The sequence below is a fragment of the Anomaloglossus baeobatrachus genome, chromosome 2, assembly GCF_048569485.1.
Source record: "Anomaloglossus baeobatrachus isolate aAnoBae1 chromosome 2, aAnoBae1.hap1, whole genome shotgun sequence".
NCBI lineage: Eukaryota > Metazoa > Chordata > Amphibia > Anura > Aromobatidae > Anomaloglossus > Anomaloglossus baeobatrachus.
Window position 1 is genome coordinate 507,060,982 of NC_134354.1, and position 13,175 is coordinate 507,074,156.

Sequence of the window (13,175 nt, forward strand, 5' to 3'; positions counted from 1 at the left end):
GCTTATTTGGGTAATTCATATTTTTTTATGTTTTTTGTGCCCTAATATGCCTTGTTATAAATGCATCTCTGGTGATATCATCTCTATATTGCATAAGTGCGCTGCCGCCAATCACTGAGCTCAGCTCTTTTGCTGATTTAGTAAGCAAGAACCATTGACCATTGAGCTCAGTGATTGGCTACAGGAGTCACATGTAGTACAGACAACATCAACTTTGCAGCCTGTGAATGAGACTAGAGCAGATGTAGAGAGCCAGATCTGATGTAGGAGAAGGTGACTAATGCTGATTATTTGCTAACACAAGCACGTAGATGTGTACGGAAGACTAAAAGTGGAAACTTCTTTTAGGATGCTCTTCTCTGCCCTTGGCCCAGGGTACATTGTGACGTTCAAAGTTACAAGGTGCTTTGACCTGAGGGCAGAGTGGAACAGCGAGGAGATGGCCTGAGAGCAGAGAGAAACCGTTGAGAATTCTACTTGAAGACAGTCTGGAGCACTGAGGAGGCGGCCTCAGTGTGAACTTATAAGAATAAAATCTTAGGCGTAAATTCGGTTGGAAATTCTTCACAAAAATATAATGCATCTCATTACAGTCAGTAAGCACAGTGTGCCTCCGCTGGTGTACATCTTGTTTTAGCCTTTTTTTCCATTGCTCTGTTCCTATAATGAAACAGTACAGTGGAAGGGTTTTGCACGTGTGTTAAACTCTTAACCTCTTCATGACATCTGCCATCATGTACGGCACAGCAGCAACTTCACTCCTTCAAACCGCTGTACATGAACGGTGTGACAATTGTACCAACTCACTAACAGACCCAGTGAAATCATCAGTGGATGTCAGCTATATATCACAGTGTCATCGATCTACATACTAAAGGAAGGGAGCTTCCTCCTTCTCCGATAGGCACAATGGGATTTTGTTGCACCAACGGTCTCCATAGTGACCCCTGGCCAAAAATGGCCATGTAGTCACACAGTTACGTCGGTAAGGTCCTGCTTTGGGGAGGACCTGATAAGCCTCTGGCCTGTGTCTGACATCTATAATAGCCTTCAATGTAAAAGCATTGTAGAGTATTAAACCAGCAATAAGAGCTTGGAAAGCTGATGTCCCATACTGAGACTAAAAGCCACTTTACATGCTGCGATATCGCTCAAGCGATCTTGTTGGGGTCACGGAATTTGTGACGCACATCCGGTCGCTTTAGCGATGCTGTTGCGTGTGACCCCTATGAGCAATTTTGCATCGCCGCAAAAATGTGCAAAATCGCTCATCGGTGACATGGGGGTCCATTCTCGAATATCGTTGCTGCTGCAGTATCGATGTAGCTCATCGTTCCTGCGGCAGCACACATCGCTCCATGTGACACCGCAAGAACCTCTCCTTACCTGCCTCGCGCCCGCAATGCAGAAGGAAGGAGGTGGGCGGGATATTCGTCCTGCTCATCTCCGCCCCTCCGCTTCTATTGGGCGGCGGTTCAGTGACGCTCGCTACTGTGACGTCGCTGTGACGCTGAACGAATTGCCCCTTTAGAAAGAAGGCGGATCGCCAGTCACAGCGATGTTGCAGGGCAGGTAAGTAGTGTGATGGGTCCGCGCGATGTTGTGTGCCACGGGCAGCGATTTGCCCGTGTCGCACAACCGATGGGGGCGGGTACCAACGCTAGCAATATCGGTCACGATATCGCAGCATGTAAAGCGGCCTTAAGTAAAAATAGGGGAAAAGGTAAAAGAAAGTTAATAAAAATGTGAAAAAATAAAAGGGAAAGTATGAAAAAAAGGAAAAATGTTTTGCAATTAAAAGGGCTGTTTTTCTGTAAAAGTAAAAGAAAAAAACACACATATTTTATACTAGCTGTAGTACCTGGGCATTGCCCGGGATAGTAACTGTCTCTCTGTCTCTCTCCCAGTCTCTGTCTGTGTGTCGCTGTCTGTCTGTCTCTCTGTCTGTCTCTTTCCTTGTCTGTCTGTGTCTATGACTGTCTGACTATTTCTATCTCTGTCTGTATTTGTATCAGTCTATCGGTCTCCATCACTGTGTCTGTCTGTCTCTCTCTATCTCTGTGTCTGTCTCTATGTGTGTGTGTGTCTGTCTCTTTCTCTGTCTGTCTCTTTTCCGTCTGTCTTGGTCTGTCTCTTTCCAGGTCTGTCTCTTTCCAGGTCTGTCTCTTTGCCCGGCTGTCTCTTTCCCCGGCTGTCTCTTTCCAGGGCTGTCTCTTTCCAGGGCTGTCTTTTGTCCCTGCGTGTCTCTTTCCCCGGCTGTCTCTTTCCCCGGCTGTCTCTTTCCATGGCTGTTTCTTTCCAGGGCTCTCTCTTTCCAGGGCTCTCTCTTTGCCTGGCTGTCTCTTTGACCGGCTGTCTCTTTCCAGGGCTGTCTCTTTCCTGATCTGTCTCTTTGCCCGTCTGTCTCTTTCCAGGGCTGTCTCTTTCCCCGTCTGTCTGTCTCTTTCCCCATCTGTCTCTGTCTGTGTCTGTCTGTCTGTCTTTTTCTGTCTCTCTATCCATCTCTCCACCAACATCATATAACCTCACACATAAGCTTCAATTAACAGTTTATTTTGTTCCTATAGCAACCACTGACAGTTGCTATTAATAATCTATAGCTCACACCTCCATTCAGTTTAATGGCGGCAGGATTTTAGAGACTAACTGTAAAGCACGGGGTTACATTATTCTGTCAAAACATAGTCTACGACGCTGCCTGGGTCACATGAGGAATCTGTGCAAAATTTCGTGATTGTAAATGTGACGGTGCGCATTCCTTTAGCGGACATACATACACACATACATACACACACACACACACACATACACTCAGCTTTATATATTAGATTGCCGCATCCGGAATGAACCAATCGATAAAACTGTCATATTTTTTTAAACTGTTTGGTACTAAACACAGGAAAAAGATAAATAAAAAACATACCAAAAAAATAGCTTTTTCGTCATACTGACACACAAAAAAGGATAAAGAGTGATAAAAAAAATCCCATACAAAAAATGGTATCAATAAAAACGTCATCTTGTCTAACAAATAACAATCCCTTATATAGCTCCGTCGACTAAAAATAAAAAGTTACAGCTATTAGAGTATGACAATGTAAAAACAAATTGTTTGTAATAATGTATTTTAGTGTGCAAAAGTAGCAAAGTATAAAAAATCCTATATAAATATGGTATCACTGCTATCATATTGACCTGAAGAATAAAGTTGCCTTTTTCTGCATGGTGAATGGTGAGACAAAAAATAAAAAAACGGTTTAAAAATTGTTGGTTTTCGTTCTCTTAGCCACCTGAAAATCGAAGAACATAGCGATCAAAAAATGTTACATAGTCCAAAATGGTATTCATAAAAACTTTAGCTCATACTGCAGAAAACAAGCCCTCACACAGCTCATGCAATGGGAAAATAAAAAGCGATAGGTCTCAGAATATAGCAAGGCAATAAACACTTTTTTCGTAAATAGGCAGAGTTGGAATTGGGACGAAGGTGTAATACCACAGCTCATTTAACCCCATAGCGACGGCCTAACGTCTCAAGACGTTGGAAAAACAGGGTACTTATTCTGTTCCGACGTCTTGAGACGTCAGGCCGGAAAAAGCTTGTAGCGCCCCCCAGTGACGGAAAATCTCGGGGGTTTCAGCTACCGGGGGTAGCTGAGACCCCCAAGATTATGAATCGGGGTGTTTTTTTTGGACCCCGATAATGTGATCTCCGGTATACACCGTATACCGCCGGTCACATTAAAAAAAAAAAAATGGCAAATACTACTAATTTCTTTCTCATCTGACATGATCAAACATGTCAGATGATAAAGAAATATAAGCCCCTAGTGCCCCCAAAGCCCCCGGTACCGGAGAAAATCAACCCCCACCCCCCCACCCCACCCCGGACATCCAAAATGGCGCCGACACGCGGCGAAAACTCCCGCCGCCGCCGACTCTGCATTCATTTCCCTCCGATCTGAAATGATCAAACATTTCAGATCTGAGGGAAATGTCCTCCCCCTGATCCCTCCTCCGGTACACCGGAGCTGTCTGGTCCCCGGAGCCCCCTCCGGTTCTCCAGACCTTGCAAGATGGCGCCGACGCGCGCTGAAAACTGCTGCTGCCGCCGCCGCCGCATTCATTTCCCTCCGATCTGAAATGATCAAACATTTCAGATCGGAGGGAAATGTCCTCCCCCTGACCCCTCCACCGGTACACCGGAGCTGTCTGGTCCCCCGGAGCCCCCTCCGGTTCTCCAGATCCCTCCCTCCGGTCCACCGGAGTCCGATCCGCTATATCCCGGTATCTCCCACCCGATCTGGGATCCCCCATTCCCCCACCGCCCCCGCACAGTACCTCAATAAAGAATCGTTGGGCCCCCCGGTCCCCCGCGGCCCCCCTTCTTCCCTTCTCCGGGAAAATGGCGGGCGCATGCGCAGTGTGCTTGGCATAATCTGCCTCCTGCACCCGGCAACAAAAAAAAAAATTCTGATTGGCTGTTTAGATTTGAATACTGTGATAGATCCTATCACAGTAGTCAAAATGCCAATATTTGATAAATATGGCAGCATTTAGGTCTGCCTTTCTCCTCTCTCCCTTGTAGTTGATCTGGGAGAGAAGAGAGAGAGACTACGTGCTGCCATATAGAGAGAAAAAGTTATAAATTCACAAAGATCATCATAATCTATTCCCAATTTTTCTGATCACCCCCCTGTGATCATCCCCTTCTCCATCATTCCGTCATCCTTCGCTGCATCATTCCCCTAAATATTTTTTTTTATAATCTTTATAAAAAAATTTAGGGTTTATATATATAAAAAAAAAAAAAATACTAGTGTTAGGTTTAGGTTTATTTTTTGTTAGCCAGGGATAAAAACAAAAACCATGGCCCGCAGGATGTTTACGGCAGAGCAAGCTTACTCCCTGCTTGCCTCCGGCAGTTCTGGGTCAGAGACCGAATCGGCCTCAGAAAGAGATTTTTCGGATAGCGGTGATGATTCGGCTTCCTCCACGGGGTCCCACACCCCGCCAGTCGCCACTGCTGAAGCGTCAGGGGCAGGACCTAGTTCTGCAGTCCCCCATGCTCTATGGAACCCCGACCCGTCCTTTACCCCACAAATTCCCCCTTTCATAGGAGACCCTGGCATAAAAATAAATGTCACCAATTTTGCCCCACTGGATTTTTTCCAAATTTTTGTTAACCAACAAGTACTTGAGCTTATCACCCACCACACCAACTTGTACGCCCGCCAATATATTGCCCAAAAGCCAACATCTGTCCATTCCCGTTCCTGGATCCCCACAAGCGTCCCGGAAATCAAAAAATTTTTAGGCATTACCCTCAACATGGGAATAGTGAAAAAACCCAGTTTACGCTCCTACTGGGCAACCAAATCTGTCCACGCCACCCCTGTATTTGCAGCCGTAATGCCCAGAACCCGATATGAGACCCTATTGAGATTCCTCCATTTTAGTGATAATTCCCAAGTCCCCCCAAGAACTGACCCCAATTATGACCGCCTTAATAAATTGAAACCCCTAATATCCCTCCTGAAAGAGTCCTTCCTAACTTCCTACAGCCCAGAGGAGAATGTTTCGGTTGACGAGTCCCTAATGAGCTACAAGGGCCGTCTCTCATTCCGTCAGTTTATTCCCTCCAAAAGAGCCAAGTATGGCACAAAATTATATAAAGTGTGCGAAAGCACCAGCGGGTACACGTGTAACTTTATCATTTATGAGGGTAGGGACCGCCAAATAAGCCCACCCAACTGTCCCCAGACAATTAGCATCCCAGGAAAAATTGTCTGGGAGCTAATGACGCCATTTCTTGGTAAAGGTTACCACGTGTACACCGACAACTACTACACTAGTATCCCCCTATACCAATCCCTCCATGCTGCAAATACAGGGGCCTGTGGGACAATAAGGAAAAACCGTGTTGGTTTGCCGGCACAGTTAGTGTCCAGACGTGTAGAGAAGGGGGCGTCATTCGCACTGGCAAGTGACAAACTGCTTGCCGTAAAGTGGAATGACCGCAAGGACGTCTACATGCTCACCACCCTGCATGAGGACACCACTGTGTCGGTCAGAGAGAGGGGAGCCACCAGGGACAAACAGAAACCCTTCTGTGTGACCCAATACAACAGGTTTATGGGTGGTGTGGACCTGTCTGACCAGGTGCTCCAACCATACCTGGTAAAGCGGAAAACGAGGGCCTGGTACAAAAAGGTAGCAATCTACCTGATACAGATTGCTACCTACAACAGTTTTGTACTGTATAAAAAATCACAAGGGGCCCTCACATTTCTGCAATACCAGGAAAAAATTATTGAGTCCCTCATGTTTGACTCAGCGGCACCAGAGGCAGCCTTTGAGTCAGAGGATGCCCGGAGACTAACGGAATGGCATTTTATGCGTCTCATGCCTCCTACTCCCACCCAAAACCGTCCTAAAAAAAGGTGCCGGGTCTGCAGCAAACAGGGCAATAGGAGCGAATCTAGATATTACTGTCCCATCATGTGCCCTTCCCAGCCAGGACTTTGTGTTACCCCCTGCTTCGAGATCTACCACACATCCCACAATTATTAGACGTCATACACTATTCCCAAATTGTGTGGTAGGGTTTTTCTTTCACAACATTTATATTTCCTGTGTAGTGAGCCCCTGTGTTACTTGTCAAATAAAATTTACTATTTTCATCAGTAAAACACATTTTACCCCATTTCACAAATAATTCCAGGACTTGATCACTCACATACCGAAGTGTTATGCAGACAAATTCTCGTCATATGCCCACGTCTGCGTACTCCAGAATGTGGACCCCGCAAATGTTCTTGAAACATCTGATCATCTGACAAATAATTCCAAGATTTGATCACTCACAAAGTGTTAGCACCAGTCATCTTAGTCTGACTGCTATTACAACTATGTCTTGGTGATGCGGGCATGATAATTTTATTGGAGGATCTGAAGCTGTTCTGTAATTTTACACCATGGGCTTTACTGCATGGTTCTTGCCGAACCTCCTGCACTGGACAATACTTTTATAACCCTGTGGGGGACTGGTTGTTTTGTGCATATAGCGGTTCCGACCTTGGCAGGTAGGAACCTGTTATGATGTACCATGTCGGCTGGCACAATTGTCCCTCATATAGGGATTGATGGTGCTAAACAGACATTGTACGACCAGTCTCTGAAAAATTAACGTGTCCTTCTAGCCCTCCTGGTGTTCCTTCATCTCTGGAACAAGCACAAGTCTGCCATATAATTGGCGGTATTTTCCTCCACATTTTGCCCTTCACTCCAAGATAAAATGTACAAATCCATTTATGTGGGTTTTCAGTTGTTCTGATAACACATAGGCTCTGCAAATCAAATAATCCAAAATTTGAAAAGTGCACCTTCCCTTCCAAGTCCTGCCGTTTGCTCAAACAGACGTTTTTGACTACATGTTGGGTATCGCTGGACTCGTAAGAAAGTGGGTAACAAAATGAGGGGTCCACGTTTTGGTGTTACATCTTGTAAAAGTGGAAAATTTGGTGCTAAAGCATCACTTTTGTGAAAAAGAAGAACATTTTCAATATGACAACCTATTGTTATAAAATTCTGTGAAGTACCTGTGGGTTCAAAATGCACACTATATCCCTAGATAACATCCTTGAGGGGTATAGATTCCAGAATAGGGTCAGTTGTGGGGGAGCTCTACTGTTTAGCCACTTTAGGGGGTCTCCAAACACAACATGGCGTGCGTTAATGATTCCTGCCAATTTTGCAGTCAAATGGCGCTCCTTTCATTCCGCACCCTGCCGTGTACCCAGACAGTTGATTTCCGCCACATATGATGTATCGGCGAACTCAGGAGAAATTGCACAATACATTTTATGGTGGTTTTTTTCCTTTTACCCTTGTGAAAAAAAAAGCTACATGGTTGAAGTAACAATTTTGTGTTAAAATTTAATTTTTTTATTTTCATGGCTCAACGCTATAAAATTCTGTGAAGCCCCTGGGGGTTCAGGGTACTCACTAAACATCTAAATAAATTCCTTGAGGGGTCTTGTTTCCAAAATGGGGTCAGTTGTGGGGGGTTTAGGTACCTTAGGGGCCCTACAAATGCAACATGGTGCCCACAATCTATTTCAGCCAAATTTGCTTTCCAAACTTCAAATATTGCTCCTTGTGTTCCCAGCCCTCCCATTTGCCCAAACAGAGGTTTCTGACCACATATGAGGTATCACCGCGCTCATAAGAAAGTGGGTAATAAACGTTGGGGTCCAATTTTTGGAATTACCTCTTGAAAAAGTAAGAAAATTAATGCTAAAGCAACATTTTTGAGAAAAAAATGAAAATTTTCAATATGACAACGTAACGTTATCAAAATCTGTGAAGTACCTGTGGGTCCAAAATGCTCAGTATACCCCTAGATAGAAGCCTTGAGGGGTCTAGTTTCCAGAATGGCGTCACTTGTGAGGAGTTTCTGCTGTTTAGGTACCTTAGCGGACATGTAAATGCAACATGGTGCCCACAATCTATTTCAGCCAAATTTGCTTTCCAAACTTCAAATATTGCTCCTTGTGTTCCCAGCCCTCCTATTTGTCCAAACAGAGGTTTCTGACCACTTATGGGGTATCACCGCGCTCATAAGAAAGTGGGTAACAAGTTTTGGGGTCCATTTTGTTGTGTTATTTCTTCTAAAATTGATTACATTTGGGGTAAAGCAACATTTTTAGGTAAAATTTTATTTTTTGCTTTTTTCATTCCACTTTGCTTTAGTTCCTGTGAAGCATCTGAAGGGTTAATAAACTTCTTGAATGTGGGTTTGAGTACTTTGAGGGGTGCAGTTTTTAGAATGGTGTCACTTTTGGGTATTTTCTGTCATCTAGGCCTCTCAAAATCACTTCAAATGTGATGTGGTCCCTAAAAAAATGGTTTTGTAAATTTTGATGTAAAAATGAGAAATTGCTGATAAACTTTGAACCCTTCTAACTTCCTAACAAAAAATATTTTTTTTTCCAAAATTGTGCTGATGTAAAGTAGACAAGTGGGAAATGTTATTTATTAACTATTTTGTGTCACAGAACTCTCTGGTTTAACGGTAAAAAAATTCAAAAGTTGAAAATTTCAAAATTTTCAAAAATGTTGCCAAAATTCATATTTTTTCACAAATAAACGCAAAAAAATTTGTCCTAAATTTGGTACTAACATGAAGTCCAATATGTGACGAAAAAACAATCTCAGAATCACCGGGATCCGTTGAAGCGTTCTAGAGTTATAACCTCATGAAGTGACACTAGTCAGAATTGCAAAATTTGGTCTGGTCATTAAGGTGAAAATTAGCTCCGTCACTAAGGGGTTAATTCATGATGAGCTGTAGTGTTGTTCATAACAGATATCCTGCTTAAGTCACTGACTTGTGAGAAATGTCTCTTAATGAATCCGAAACATTTGACTCATCGGGAAATTCTTGATGAATTGAGGCCTATATCTCTGATTTCATATGGAATACATAAGATCTAAAACACAAGGGCGGTGATTAATCAATATGTTGTCATCAGATTTCTGTCATAAAACACTTTGATAAGTTGCAAAACTTTTGTGCAATGCGGAGTTGCACAAAAATGCTGCGACTTTCGTGGTTTTCACCCCAGTTTCATCCAACTGTGCCAAAATAGGGAGGGGATAATGGGCGGGGGTGATGCCACAGCTCTTCTAATTCATGAGCATTGAGGAGTTATAACTCGCGTTTTGCCAGAAATCTTACTGCTTGACTGAAGTAAAGCCCACTTTACACGCTACAATATATCTTATGATCAATTCAAAATGACAACAATTACTGCTTTTTTGCAAAAATATAACAAGTGTTTTATTAATATAATAAATAGCAAAAAAGTGACATGACATAATGACAACAACATTAAACAGAGATCAGGCTAGAGCAAGGAGGTGTCACTGACACAAAAGAACCAGGAGTCCACCCTTCATTGGGGAAGCAGGATCACCAAAGTGATAGGTGGGACATGGCCAGAGAAAACATTGGACACTGGGCCCAAATAAACATCAATGATCCAGAGTGTGCACACCTGTTATAGTGTGCACCAAAGGGGATCAACATACATAGGGGGCCCAATATCCAAAGAGTCAGACCATTTACCACACCACAATTATAACAGAGACAGGCATTAATCAAAATACATCACATTATCATACACAAAGTCCCTGTGCTGCACTCACCCATAATAAGGAAGGTGGGTCCCGAGTAAAACGTGCCCGTTTTACTCGGGACCCACCTTCCTTAGCCTGATCTCTGTTTAATGTTGTTGTCATTATGTCATGTCACTTTTTTGCTATTTATTATATTAATAAAACACTTGTTATATTTTTGCAAAAAAGCAGTAATTGTTGTCATTTTGAATTGGTCATTTTATGACCTCCTGACTACTATTCCCACAGTCCTCTTGTCTCTATATCAAACAAAAGGGTGTAGTCTTTGTTGATGCCTTAATTATTGGTTACATTTTGCCCTCATTCTTCTATATTAATATATCTTATGATGTGTCGGCAGGGTCACGTCGTAAGTGACGCACATCCGGCATCGTAAGGTACATTGTATTGTGTGACAGGTACGTGCGATTGCGATTGAACGTTAAAACGTTCATCGCATACACGTCGTTGAATCCTGACGAATTGCACGTCGGGTTGTTCAATGTTCCCGAGGCAGCATACATCGCAGTGTGTGACACCCCGGGAACATTGTACAGATCTTACCTGCGTCCTGCGGCTCCCGCCGGCAATGCGGAAGGAAAGAGGTGGGCGGGATGTTTACGTCCCGCTCATCTCCGCCCCTCCGCTTCTATTGGCCGGCTGCCGCAGGACATCGATGTGACGCCGAACGTCCCTCCCACACCAGGAAGTGGACGTTTGCCGCTCACATCTAGGTCGTATGGACGGGTAAGTACGTGTAACGGGGGTTAATCGTTTGTGCGGCACGTTCAACAAATTGAACGTGCCACACATACGATGGGGGCGTTGCAAATCGCATACGATATCGTATGCAAAATTGCAACGTGTAAAGCAGGCTTTAGACTTCTGGCAAAGTGCACGCCGTTTTTCAGATGTGCCCAATTAATTAAGAAACATGGATGAATTAAGGCAGGCTGTCTCCAACATGGATGCCACCTCATCAAAACTTTGTCTTTCGCACCAGTCCTGATAAATACAGTGTGACGAAGCCTATATGGCAGTGTATATTCCTTTTCATACAACTATTACACAACAGAGCAGTTTGTCTTCTTAGGTCGCGGATGTAAAGGAAAAACCCACCCACCATGAGACATTGTAGAGGTCATAGATGTGAACCACAAATAAGAAACCTCTAGCAACTGGTATTTATATCTAGAAATAAATGTTTGCTTGGGAAGAATGAGTTCTGATTAATTAATCAGATAATAGTTGTATAAAAAACAACAGCATAAGGCTCAATGCCATAATGCTCGGGTTCACTACAGGCCGTAGGAGTCTGTTCTCATTACATTTAGCAGGGACATTTGTTATGCTGTGGTTACCATAAGCACACTACTATAGTCCTGGACAGCCTGGATTCCACTTTCATTCTAACTGGATAACTATGCAACAAATAATGTCAGATGAAATAGTGAAATATTAATAAAGCTGGTTAGTGAAATGCAGAGCGGCTCTCCGGTGCTTCTAAGCCAGTGATAAATAGCTGTCCGGTAATGTAGCTAATCCAGTCTTACTAACAAATGACATTGTGCTGTATACTATGAGAGCACAGGTCTGACAGTGTTAATTCCTGCTAACACTCACTCTATGTAGATCTGGAAAAAGTTTTCAGGAGTGTTAATATTATAGTTTCATCCGAGCCTTAGAACCTTAAACCGATGATCAGAGTTTAATTCTCACACTAAATTCTTTGCACATTTATCTTTTGTAGTAATGAAAGGGCTATTACTTTTAGCAGACACATTCTTTTCTGTATTATCACCTTTTCTTTTTTAGCTTTTGGTATTTTTCATCGATTTTCATTTGCGTCTTATTCTTCTTCTTTTTACCTGCACGATTTCTGATGTCTGTTTTACAGCTATTTATTTTTTGTTATGGACATCTTTGTAGGTGAGGTTTGGTGTTTTCAACTAATTATACAATTGTGATTTTTTTTAAAAATTGGGCACATTTACTCGAGTTCACCTGGAGTGATTTTATGTGCCTTTGCAGAATTTTTGCAACACTTTAGCAGAATCGGCGACTTTTTGAGTTAAAAGTTACAAAAAATAGAATTTTTATTTCTATTATTTTTATAATTTTATTTATTTATTTTAGAATTTTTATTTAATTTTTATTTATTTTATTTTATGCAAACTTCTTAAAGCAGTCAGGTCATATTTGGAAAATGTGGTGCAAAAAACATCAAGAAATTCCACATGTCATAAAAAGAAAAGTGACTTAAAGGGGTTATCAAAGACATTTTTCTTTTACTTCTGGCCTAAGAGCTGACAGGTAGTTGTTAACTACCTGCCTCTTGTGCCTGTTGATGATTTCTACTGGCACACAAAGGTCACTGACTGACTTCTTTTCTACTATGCTTCAGTCACCGGGTGTGACTACCGATGTCATGCTGATTGACAGCCATCTACCTGTTGCCTAACTGAGGGAAGCCAGCTGTCAATCAGCCAGATGTCAGCAGTCAAACTCCATCGAAAAGCCCGGAAGAAGGAGAGATGCCCTGTTGACATGGAGGAGCTGAATCGCTGGCAGGAGAGGTCATTGACCACTCTGAGCTGGCACCATTCACAATAGGCAGGTAGTTTCCTCAGTTAGCACCTACCTGCCTGTTAGTTTTTAAGCTCAAAAAGTGCATGGATAACTTAAAAAAAGCAAACAAATGATAGAAATATATTTAAAAATTTAATTACCTAATGTTATGCACTTCTGGTCATTCCAAGTGCCAAAACATCCTCTGTAGTCAATAATCCAGTTGCCTTGGTCCATATGAAATGATCAGTCTTAGGCCTCCTTCACATGTCCGTGAAAATCACGCACGTTTTTCACAGATGTCTCAAAGGTGCATATTGCCCTCCGTGTGCCGTGTTTATGGCACACGTGTGTTCTCCGTGTGTTATGCGTGATACCTGCTTCTTACCTGTAGCAGCAAATCCAGACCATATCATTTACTGCTT